Here is a 12,171-nt window from a genome sequence, read left to right as displayed (position 1 = left end):
TGATCAAAAAATATATATTAGGTTAAAAAACAATAGGTATCCAGGCATTCAGAGAAATTGTCATGATTTTTATACTTATTTGGTATTTTTTTGTCTTCTATTTCCATCATGTATTCTATATTACATAGTGTAAAAGGCTTTTGCTATCATTGCACGACGCCACAAATCCCTTCTTATTTCATATCATTCTAATGAACATTGGTATCTAAGCCTGAATTCAAGAAAATCTTATTTCACTAAAACCGTATTATTTTTTTCCTTTTATAGGGTAGAAATGTCAACTTTTGTAAGACCTTTTCTAAGACTTCCAGAAAACCTTGAATCTTATAAAGATGAATAAAATATAAATTGTTGCATGAAAAAATATCATTTTCAAGCTTCTTTTTGATGCATTTCAAATTCAATATTAAATTTTTGGAGTTATCCTTCCTGGCTGTGGATCGGATATCCTTAACAACTGATATCAGCAGGACACATCGTACGTGTAAATTAAAATATGCAAGTCGTTTTGTTTATATTTACAACTGTTATATAAACATATACAAATGTTGCAGAACTTTACAAAAAAGAAACTTTTCTATCCTAAACTCCTAATAAGCGATAACTGCTAGCTAGCTTTTCTAGAGATAGTTTAATTTGAAAGGATGAGAAAACGACTTATCAAGTTGCCCAGTGGTCATAGAAATAACTTTCTCTTTTTCAATTTGTTTGTTACAGAGGTTCAAACTAAGTTTAGAAGTAAGAAAGTAATCTGCAAAACATAAATCACTACACTAGGAATACAAGTAATCCGGTTCTGTTTAAATTTTGTTATAGTAAATTTTATGAAAAACTTTCATTTAGTTGAATTAAGTCCCTAAATGCATCGCACAAAAAATAATATTGTCATCTGAAAAAGAACATGACTTCTCGCTACCAAAAGACTGTTTAAAAAAAGCCCGGTACCAACTACATGTATCCTGAAAACTACCTTTTTGATATTCTTTTCTCCAAGAATTTTCTCTCTTCTTATCCAAAAGTATGTACAAAAAGAAAAACATCCTAAGTTACTACTGACCAAATTTTTTAACTCTACGTCGAAAAATTAAGGGCAAACACTTATTCTTTTAGTTTCATCCTAAATGATGACCTAAAGTAGAAAAAAACCATTAAAAATCCCTTGTTTTCAATTATTTTTAAAATGAAATGATAGCGTCCTTCCTGACAACTTAATTCCTCCTGTCCATCAAAAAGTGTGTTATTACATTTTGCCTTCTTGCTTTTTGCTTTGATCTGGACGCAAAGTGTTATAATGCAAAATGTAATAATCCTAAAAAGTGTACATGTGCTGTTACGTTTTGAGTTGATTTCGACGCAAAATGCAATAATACCGGTTTATTACATTTTTCGCTGTTATGACATTTCGCGTTGTGACAATGGACTGTACATTCTTGTTTATAAGGAAGAACAGTACATCCGTACATTAATATTTAATATAAACTTTTCCTTTATCTTACAATACTTTTCCGTAATTTAGCTGTGATTAAATTTATGTGCTTAATTATTTGAGGCTATGTTGAATAGGTTTATAATGAAAAAATATATATATAAAGATAAATAAAGAAAATTGTATTGTAAAAACCCTTTGCTAGAGACTTTAGAACGATTCTGGGTTATTGTTGCTTTAAAATATATATATTTCAATTTAACGTTAAAAGCAAACATTCGTTGTTTTAAGGGGGCGTACTTTACACAAAACAAAAATTGGTACAAAAGACTAGGTCGATATTGCTATACATGTAAGTCTCTTAAAAACATTACACAGAATTTAAAATGAGTTCTTATGACATTTTTGCACTTGCAATTGTCAAATCGATAAAAAAAAGAATAAGTCATGATGACTGGCCAGGAAATACACTTAAACTACTATTATTTTTAAGGGTGCAACCATGGTCTTCAAAATTATTTTCGAATGCATGTTTTTCACTCGCCCTTCTTATTGATGAAACCATGCATTTCAACATCTTCAGATGCATGTTATAAGATCGCATTCTACTTGAAAAGTGCAAAGAAATTCCCTTTTTGATTCATCAACACTAGAATATAGGCTCGGGTCTGTGGTTGTTGATATTGCATGGAATCTTATGCCTTTTAAACCGCCACGTTTTCCAAACAAATGCTGCCAATTAATTTTTTTTCCTTAGACTTCAAGATGCTGACAATTGATTAGAATTGAGGCGCTTAAACTAAATATATTTTTTTTTTATCAAAAAAGAGGCCAGTATTTCAATCAAACATATTTTTCGTGGAAAACTTCCACTTTTATTTCCTACAAAGTATACATCGACTATTGCCTTCAAACCTAAAATTTAGGAAGTCTTTTAACTAGCATCATTTTTTTTGATTACTTTGATTTATCAAATTTAACTTGATAATTTAATGACATCTGTGGAAGACACGTTACCCTAGATCATGGGATAGCCATGATAATGTAGATCATAATAACTTTTTCAGAATGGATTTAATGTATCAGACTAAATTTCGTATTCAACGATTGATTGCTTGTATGTTGTTTTACCTCCCATGCAAGAATTTTTCACTCATGTAGAGAAACTACCATATACCGGTGAAGGGCTTCAAACCTTGAACTTTACGATGCACTCAGTGATCGGGAGGACGTGAGTTCGAATGTCGACCGAGACTGACCTATCTATATTATTATAACGGTAGCTTGATCCGAAGGGTCGTATCACGTTGAGTTGACAGGCGCGGATCATCAGATCTAACGAGACGCGAAGCGTCGAGTTTCATCTGATGATCCGCGCCTGTCAACGAGAATGGATTTTACTGTTATAATGATAAATTTATTATATACCCCCTTATAAATAAATAAATGAATCGAAATAAAACTTTAAAGATCAATTGTATAATATTTATCCATAAACCAAAGCAAAATATCAAAGGACTTTTTAAAGCGCAAGAAAAATAACGCCATGTTTTGCGTACTACGTCATCAGTTTCAGAGAGTGGTGATATGGATTCAGAAAACAACAGTGTGGTGATCCGGAAAATCCGATCACGACGTCACCTGATACCATTAATTTAACAGTAAAATTGAGTGATACACGTTAGGTATATAATAAAAGTCAATACGGAAGATTTCCTTAAAAATCGAGCCCCGTGTCACGGCAGGCGTAGGCAAGATAAAAATCCCTCACTGCTCAATAGCCCTGAGTGGCGACTAAATCAGGTATATATTGACGTCTCGCTATTAGTCAGCCATTCTCAAATGTGACGTAAAGCAACATATAATCAATCAATCAGATATCAGATAAGCAAAAAAAGAAAGAAAGGATGATGGTATCTTAAAAAATTGTTAATGAAAAAAAAGAAAAAGAATGTCCATTAATAATGAAATGCGAATGTGTAAAATCTTAAAATATTTAAACATTTGTCAACTAACATCTAAGAGCTTGTATTCAAGCAATTTCAATGATAAGATGTGAAAATGAATAATGTGATTAAGTCTATTTTTCGTATTTTCTGTCAGTAAAAGTGATCAATGAACATATATTCAATTCAAATCATTATGTCAGTAAAGTATACTTACCATGTCTAATTATTTATGTCCTTCTTGATGCATTACAGTTAAAGATATGATGACAAAAACGATCCATGCATTGAGTTTATAGCTAAAGTAGAAAAAAATTTTAAAAAGTGTTAAACAATTTCAATTTTTAATTTTTATTTACACAACCTGTTTGTTAATTGGATCACTCCATGAACATATTATATAATATCTAAATAGCATAAATGTTTGTTCCTCGGCACCATCATCATTTTGCAGGTTAAACATCCTTTGTAAAAATCATAATTATCGCTGCTGTTTAAACAAAACATTCGACCAATTAAACATTCGTGTAACTAATGAGTTGACAAAAATGCATTTTGATAGATTTCCCCAAGGTTCCAAGTCTGATGGAATTGATGGTATGAAATACAATGTTCCACATTAGCTAAATTTTAAAAACCTTTTTTATTATTTTAAATGCATATACGTTACATATTTTTCTATATTATTCTATTGATGTGAAATTTGGTAATATGCGTTCATTTGTGAGCAAATGTTCAAAAGAACTGCCTGGTATCAATGCATTATACAGTGTTAATAATTGTGTTAATAATTGCACTGGATCTTTTTAATAAGTGATTTATTTTTAATTTTCATTTTGTTTAATGAATGATTATGATACATCAGAGTGCACTCACGTTTTTACAAATACAAATACTTGTCTTAAATTTACTGGATATGAAAATTTTTCTGAATCAATATTTTTACTTTGATTTCGTACACGTTTGATCTAAATTCAGGGCACATCTTATATTTGCAAAAGCGACAAGACATAAGTAAATATAGAAACACTCTCTGGGAACTAAAAAAGTGTCTTGCAATTGTTAAAAATATATACGTGAAAGCATTTTTTTGTATAAAGCCTGCTGGAGAATAATAAAATGCATATATGTGGAGATTCCGAACAGTATTCAAGATCAAAAGTTCACAAGTAACAGCTTTTTAAAAACTTTGTCTGACTAAATCAATCAATTTATCTGCATGAAGAATGATAACCCTTTTAAGCAATACTTTGTGGGTTTAAAAAATAGCCTAACTTTATATTTTGAGAACCTTGTGTAATTGAAATCTTGATTTTACTGAACTTGTAGAAAAATCATCTCTACACTGCATACTAAAAAACTTTGTAGTTGAAGGTGGGGGGGGGGGGGTCTGCAAGTGGAGTGACCTGCCCTTGGATCTAAAGCTACATTGTAACACCTATTATAAAATCTGTTATCAAATCACGCATTGTGAACATTTTAAAAGATGGATATAATGAAAAACACATTTTAATGGAGTGTATTTACTCCTCTGAAGTAAACAGTAGCAATGTGTGTTCATTATTTTTTTCTTAGAAGGGGAGGGGGATGACACTATCATATAATACATGATATATTGAGAATGAAATAAGTATATTCAATAGTTAGGCTTTGTAGAAAGAAATATCCAAGATTATTCACTACTTTCTTATTTATTGTGTGCATCTGAACAAAGACATATAATAGATCATGCATCTGGAGATGATGGCTTGAACTGCGTTGTTTATTATTATTGGACTCGTCCATTTATGGAATAAACCAATCGCTGGATCGGTAAACAAATTAATTAGAAACATCATTTCTTTAATGTTACATGTCCATATACATGTACCATGTATACTGATGAACATACGATACGTTGTTTTAAAGAATGGTATAAAACTTGTAGATGGAATTTCTGAAGCATTAGAAGGAAGTTTAAAGGACAAACTTTATTTTATTCCATGGAAGGTTGCACATCCACTCATACAATAGAACAATCCAAGGAAAAGGCACAAAGATAGCTTACTAGTGACATTTGGCGCGAAAAGAGCGATTCACCCCTTTCGTAGAATATAAATGGACTGATCCAGTAGTATAGAAATGCAGAAAAAAAGGATACATGGACATGTTGAAACGGCAAATCATAATGAATAATCTGTTCCATGCAAATGGGTTAAAGGAAGTAAACACTGCAGTATTTCGTATTAGTAATATCTTTCTTTTTTCTGAAAACTGTTTCTTTTAAAATGCAGGAAAAGAATTCCAATGTAAATCAGCTTGCACAAAATTTAGCTCTTTAGATATGGTCGCACAGTTTCGGATCTTGGAAATATCAATCCTTATACTGCCTGACGCCGTGACGTCAGGCAATAAAACAATACAAAATAGGAACAGAGCAAACACGGACCTCTTAAATATCAGAGGTAGGATCAAATGCCATGATGGAGTGGGCATCTCCTGCCGACCGGTCATGCGCCGTGTGCTCCTAGTCATGATCTGGAAATAACGGAAAAATATGTCGACAACTCCGGGTGTAACAATGGCCTAAACAATCAGTATGAGAAACGTCAGTCAAGAATGATTAATTGTATTTGCTGACATGTTCATTGTATCGACCATAGAAGTCACGAAATGATGATTTTAAACGAGACTATTGATTTTCTTCTATATCAATTTGATTTTCAATAACTTACCTCCTTTTAGAAATTGTTAATTAATTGTCTAGTATAATATTCAAATAAAATGCAGATGTGCCAGACTGTAGAATCTTCAACTTTCAAGTAACTAGGATTTATGAAGTTGAAATATGAATGAAAAGAAATGTTTATTTAAAGTCGGCCATATCATTATCTGAATGGTAAGTTGACGACCAATGTAAATTTATTCTTCTTACGCATAGTATTCGAATAAAATTAAACTTCTAGTGAATTTCTATAAAAACTGCTACAGGAATTGTAATGGGTCCAAATATGGAATTCAACGAATTGCTGTAGAAATAGTTTACAGAAACTATAAATATATTAATGAAAACTCAAGAATCTTATTACTGTCAACGTCACATTACATGGCGAAGAATTTGGTAAGTATATATTTGCTACAAATGAAAAATTTCAAACTATTATCCCATTTTTGTATTCATTGCTAAACTTAGCATCTTAACATGACAAGAATTCCAAAGTTTCAAATAGCAATATAATCTTAATTATTAAAGATATATGTAAGTAGGTATCGGAAGAGTACGAGAGTTATCGGTTTTTTTTTTTTCGTGAAAGAATCTCCAGAATGTGGGTCGGGAAAAATTGCTGAAGTTTTTGGGACTTTCTTAAAATTTGAGCAGGTAGTTTAAGTTGAAAATCAAAATTCATATTTAAAAAAAAATAGAGAGCATACATACATGCATGTAGTTAATGACATTTGTTTTTAAAATACATGTATATTGAATTAAAACAAAACAGTTTACCCCTGTTAATTAGGATAAATATGCTTTAAACAGTACTTTCTATGTATAAATTTAAGAAAAGTGCAGATGTCTGGCAAAGAAATGAACCCCATGGTTGCAATTATAACGAAAATTCCGAACGACCCAATGGTGTTTGAGGATTCTCGGAAATCCTTGGCACAAGAAACCTTCCTTAGGTATGAAGACGTTTTTCGTTTGTTCACAGTCAGTGCTTTTTTTCTATTTTTAATAGATTCTTCCATTGTCACGCTGGACTCGCTACACAAACAAGTGCACTTATTGCTGCCATTAGAAATTATTTTGATCTCTTCACTTAATTTGTTCAAGGTAGTTTCTGCAGTTGAAAATGCTTCCAAAGAAAAGGAATGATGTGTGCTGTAATATATATTTGTTGTACTATCTTCAGTTTCACCTTTTCCATCTGTAGATTTTATTCCATCGGTTGTCTTCGTTGTTGCTTCTGTTGAAGAAATTAATGAAGCAGAAGACAAACGTTCCGACGACGCTGCATCACCCGAAGTAGAATAGATAGTTGTTGTACTATCTTGAGCTTCAGTCGACGTAGCTGATGTCATTTCCGGTGTACTCGCTGTACACACGGTATTGTTAGGGTTACATTTTCCAGCAAAGAGGCAGTTCTTACAGGTTAAATCTTGAAAAGGAACATCACACCGACTGAGATTGCAAGATGACATATAAATGGAGTATCCATTACAAGCAGAATCTTTGTCACAACGTGATTGGCAATCAGAATTGGAGGAACCAGACACTGTTAAGTATGGATCTACTGCTTTAGTGTAATACCCATGTAAATTGTATGGACATTTGTAAATCACTTCGAAAGAATGCTTTGCTGAAATTAAAAGATATTTTTTTAAAATAAAAAATAGGGAGAGAATAGTAAATAATTTGATGATATATAATTTTTTCTAAAAGGTTACGCGCTATAATTCTTTTCCTTTTTTGGTACTAGATATGTTTAAAGATATATTTATCGTGCAAATAAATGCAGTGTTTGAAGAATTTAATTAAGGGGACGAAGGATGTATGGTCACATGACTCAGTTTAATTACGTCATAATCTATGATAACATATGTACAATACAAGACTAAAACCACAGCATTTGTATAATTTTTTGACTGTTTGTTTGAGTTGTGTAAAAATATCTAAAAACATTCAAACTTTCTTGCAAATATTATCAAATCATGGAATATATTGATCCACTCTTCTGTTTCCCTACGCTGTGCGTCCAACGAGTTGTTGACGTCAGAGTGGATCTCTTAGTACAGTAAAACACGGTAAAACATGGGTAGTATAATATTATAAAAACGGGTCATGATCAGTACATGATGGGGTATTTTGTGAATAACAGAACACAAAAATAGTTTTACATGGTTGTTGACGGAAATTTTTTCTAGATATTCTTATTTCGCTTATTTCGGAAATGTGTGACGTCATAGTAGTAGTATAGAGTGATCGTTTTTATGCTAATTTGAGGTGCAAACTGATTTGAGGTGGAGAGGTGGACTTTAAAGGCGGAAGTATAAAGTAAATCCGGATGCTGATAATGACTATGTGTAATTATAGGGAAGCAAACCCGGATGATTTTTTACTTATGATTAGCTAATACACATACGTTTAGGCCTATGACTATATTTATTTTAATGTTATGACGAGTTGAAACTTACTACGACAATAATGTATAAAGATCCTAAAATGTGTCCATTATTGAAATAAGACGTATATGTATTGCTTTGATTCATCAAAGTAAGTTTGAAAAGAACGGTTTCGTGTGTGTCCTGTACAAACAAATGAGACGAGAAATTTTAAACATGTGTACTGAGTTTTATAACAAAATCTTAAAAGATGATAAACAAGTTGAAAGTGAAACCTCTAATTGTTCAAGAACTAGCTATAGTCAGTTAATAAATTTAAGAGAAGAAATAAGAAGAGACCATGAGAAATGGGAATGGGCGCGATATAGCGAACACCTTGTCTATAGCTTTGGTGATATTTGCACGACTCCTGTAAAAGCAATCATACACCAAGTGAATTGTTTAGCTATTCGTTCTCACGGACTTTCTAAGTATATAGCTCATAAATTTCCATGGGCAGATATTTACAAAACGCGAAGAGGAGAAGGAGGGCGCAACCTTGCTATTCCCGAGGACAGAGGGACTCCTGGAACTGTAAAGATTCTGCGTTCACCCAACGGTCGTTCACCAGATGTAGTGTGTTTTCTGAGTCAGTGGGATATGGGTCGTACAGCACAATACCGCAAAATACCACCTTATGAGGACTCTCCACTTGAACGAGAATTCTGGTTTAAGCAATGTCTGAATGAACTATCGAAAGAAGGTTACGAGAGCATAGCTTTCCCATATAAAGTTGGATGTGGCCTAGCTGGGGGAAAATGGCTCAAATATCATCTCATGATAAAAGAATTTGCTTCGAAATATGAAGGTCAAGTATACGTAGTGAGAAACGAGATAATTCGTTAAAGATTTTATATTTATATCTTTTCTATAAAGCTCTTTAGGAAAAGTAACGGAACCGGGACTCTCCTTACAAAATATTACTTTTACCCAATGATGCAAGTGATCATGTAATGAAAGGAAAGGAACTGGATTTATCTTCGCTTGGTATTAGCGTCTTTTTTGAGGTGCACATATCTAAGGTGATTTATGTCCACGGATGTTATCCGGATGTTAAACATGGATGAAAATGAGGTAATGAAGGAAACAAACCCGGATTTTGAACACGGATATGACGTTGTAAAGTTACTAATTTCCGTAAACGTCTCCAGTATTTTGATATTTAATCGCTAGCATTCAGGGTGACAACATGTTTTCTTCTTGCTGTAAATTAGCTTTAGAGAATGATCGCTTCATTGAGGTATACACTACGAAAAACAACGAAAAAAGAGTAGAACTTCGCGAATGGAAAACTGATCGCTATGCAACAAAGAAAGGGATTAGTTTAAGCCTGGACCTTTTTAAAACATTGACTCTCGCATTTGACATGATTGATACAGCTTTAAACAATAACGAAGATCTACACTACCACATGGGCTCCAACATTTTCTGTTCAGTTCAAAAAGACAATCCGTGTGTGAACATACGACGGTATTGGAAACCTCAAAATACTGATATTTTCGTGCCAACAAAAAAGGGGCTATGTCTTAGACCTGTTGAGTACAGAACACTGAAAAATTGTGTAGCTGAAATAGAAAAAGTCGTTCCGGAACTTGAATCGCTCGTACCTTGCTTTTTGCGCGAGGATCATATGAACCAATTAGGCATGCTTAGATGTCTTACTTGTAACCCGCTGGAGTATGTGAACTGGTGAGGAGAGACGGTGCAAGCAAGAAGAGACTTTTTAAAGACTTTCATAACTTAATATTCATCATTATTGTTTTATGTATCATTTGTAAAAAGATGATCAAGATTCTGAAGGGAACATGTACAAGTGACATTTAAACAATGTAGATATATTACTTGTGAGTAAAATATATAAGGAAGTATAATTATGTATACAGATGAAATAAACATGTTTATTTAAACGTTTATGAATCTTCATCGTTATTTAATCATATGACTCAGCTAGGATATATATATATATATATATATATATATATATATATATATATATATATATATATATATATATATATATATATAAAAAATTTATAGTTAATTTATTTGCTGGAATAATGAGGTTGACAAACGTCGTGTACCAAGGAGACATGAACTGTTTTATCAATCTTCAACAACTAACATACCGTTTAGTTAACGTGCGGTATGATCCCCTCAAATTTCCAGGGGTTATTTTTCAACATAGAAAAATAGGAGGAAACTGTTTAATATTTTCCAATGGAAAGATAAATTGCAACGGAGCATGCGATAGTTTTAATACTGGACTAAAACGACTGAGAAGGTATGCTCGCTACATTCAACGAATTGGATATGACGTCGTACTTACTAACGTACATATTGTCACCGCCTCCGCGTTTCACAAACTATCTAATCGTTTAGATGTAAATTCAATTTCTCCCGCCTTAAAATTTTCTTATGATCCTGAATTATTTCCTGCTGTAATGTTGCGACGAAATGATATTCATTTTACATGCCACTTAAGTGGGAGCGTGTTAATTACTGGCATAAAACGAATCAAAGATCTAGATGAGATTGTGTACCCAACTATAGTAGAAATAGAAACCTCATTATAAGAAGAAGAAAAGTATTACTTAGTTCTAATTATTTTATACCATAATAATGACGTACGAAGACTATTTAAAATCCATCTATTACGATGCAAAGCATCCCGGGTCCCTTAGTGGATTGGAGAAGCTATATCGAGCTGTTCGAAAGGAAGGAAAATATGTACTCAGTCGATCTAAAATCAAAAAATGGTTACAAAAGCAAGAAACTTTTACTCTACATAAGCAAATCAATAGAAAATTCAAACGCGCGAAAGTTATTGTACCGGGAATTGGATACCAGTGGGACGCAGATACAGCCTTCATGACATCTTATCGAAAGGACAACGACGGATATGCATATTTTTTAGTACTTATAGACGTTTTTTCAAAATTTGTTTGGACTGTTCCCTTAAAATCTACGAAGGGTTCTGAGATGACTAAAGCATTAAAATTTGTGTTTTTACACTCTACACCTCCTGCAAAACTTCGTAGTGACAAAGGAGTTGAATATGTTAGTAAAGAGGTTCAACAATTACTGAAACAGAAAGGTATTACTCACTTTTTTACTCAAAACGAAATGAAAGCAAACTATGCAGAAAGAGTTATAAAAACATTAAAATCTCGATTGAGTCGATACATGACAAAACACCAGACTCATCGATGGGTGAACATCTTACCTAAAGTCACCGAAAGTTATAATTCTACTTATCATCGTTCCATCAAAATGGCTCCAAACCAAGTGAAAAAGAGCGACGAACCCTACATTTGGATAAAGAATTACGATTATGCTTGCAGTGACAATTCAAATTCAACGGAGTCAAAACACGTAAAGAACGTACAATATAAGTTTAAAATTGGTGACATGGTTCGCATTTCTCGGTTGCGAGGAGCGTTTGATCGGGAATACGATGAAAGATGGAGTGTAGAGCATTTTATCGTGAAATCTCGCTCTGTCCAACAAGGTGTACAGATTTACGAACTACAGGATATCGATGGAGAAGACATAAAAGGCAGTTTTTACCCACAAGAGTTGCAGAAAGTAACAATCACAGATGACACCTTTTATAGAATCGAAAAGATAATAAAATACAAGGGGAACCAGGCTTTAGTCAAATGG

This window comes from Saccostrea cucullata, unplaced genomic scaffold (assembly GCF_032062105.1).
Source record: "Saccostrea cucullata isolate Sc308-1 unplaced genomic scaffold, CSIRO_AGI_Scuc_v1 ctg393, whole genome shotgun sequence".
NCBI classification, from domain to species: domain Eukaryota; kingdom Metazoa; phylum Mollusca; class Bivalvia; order Ostreida; family Ostreidae; genus Saccostrea; species Saccostrea cuccullata.
The sequence above is the reverse complement of the archived record's forward strand: the minus strand, read 5'-3'. Positions refer to the sequence as shown.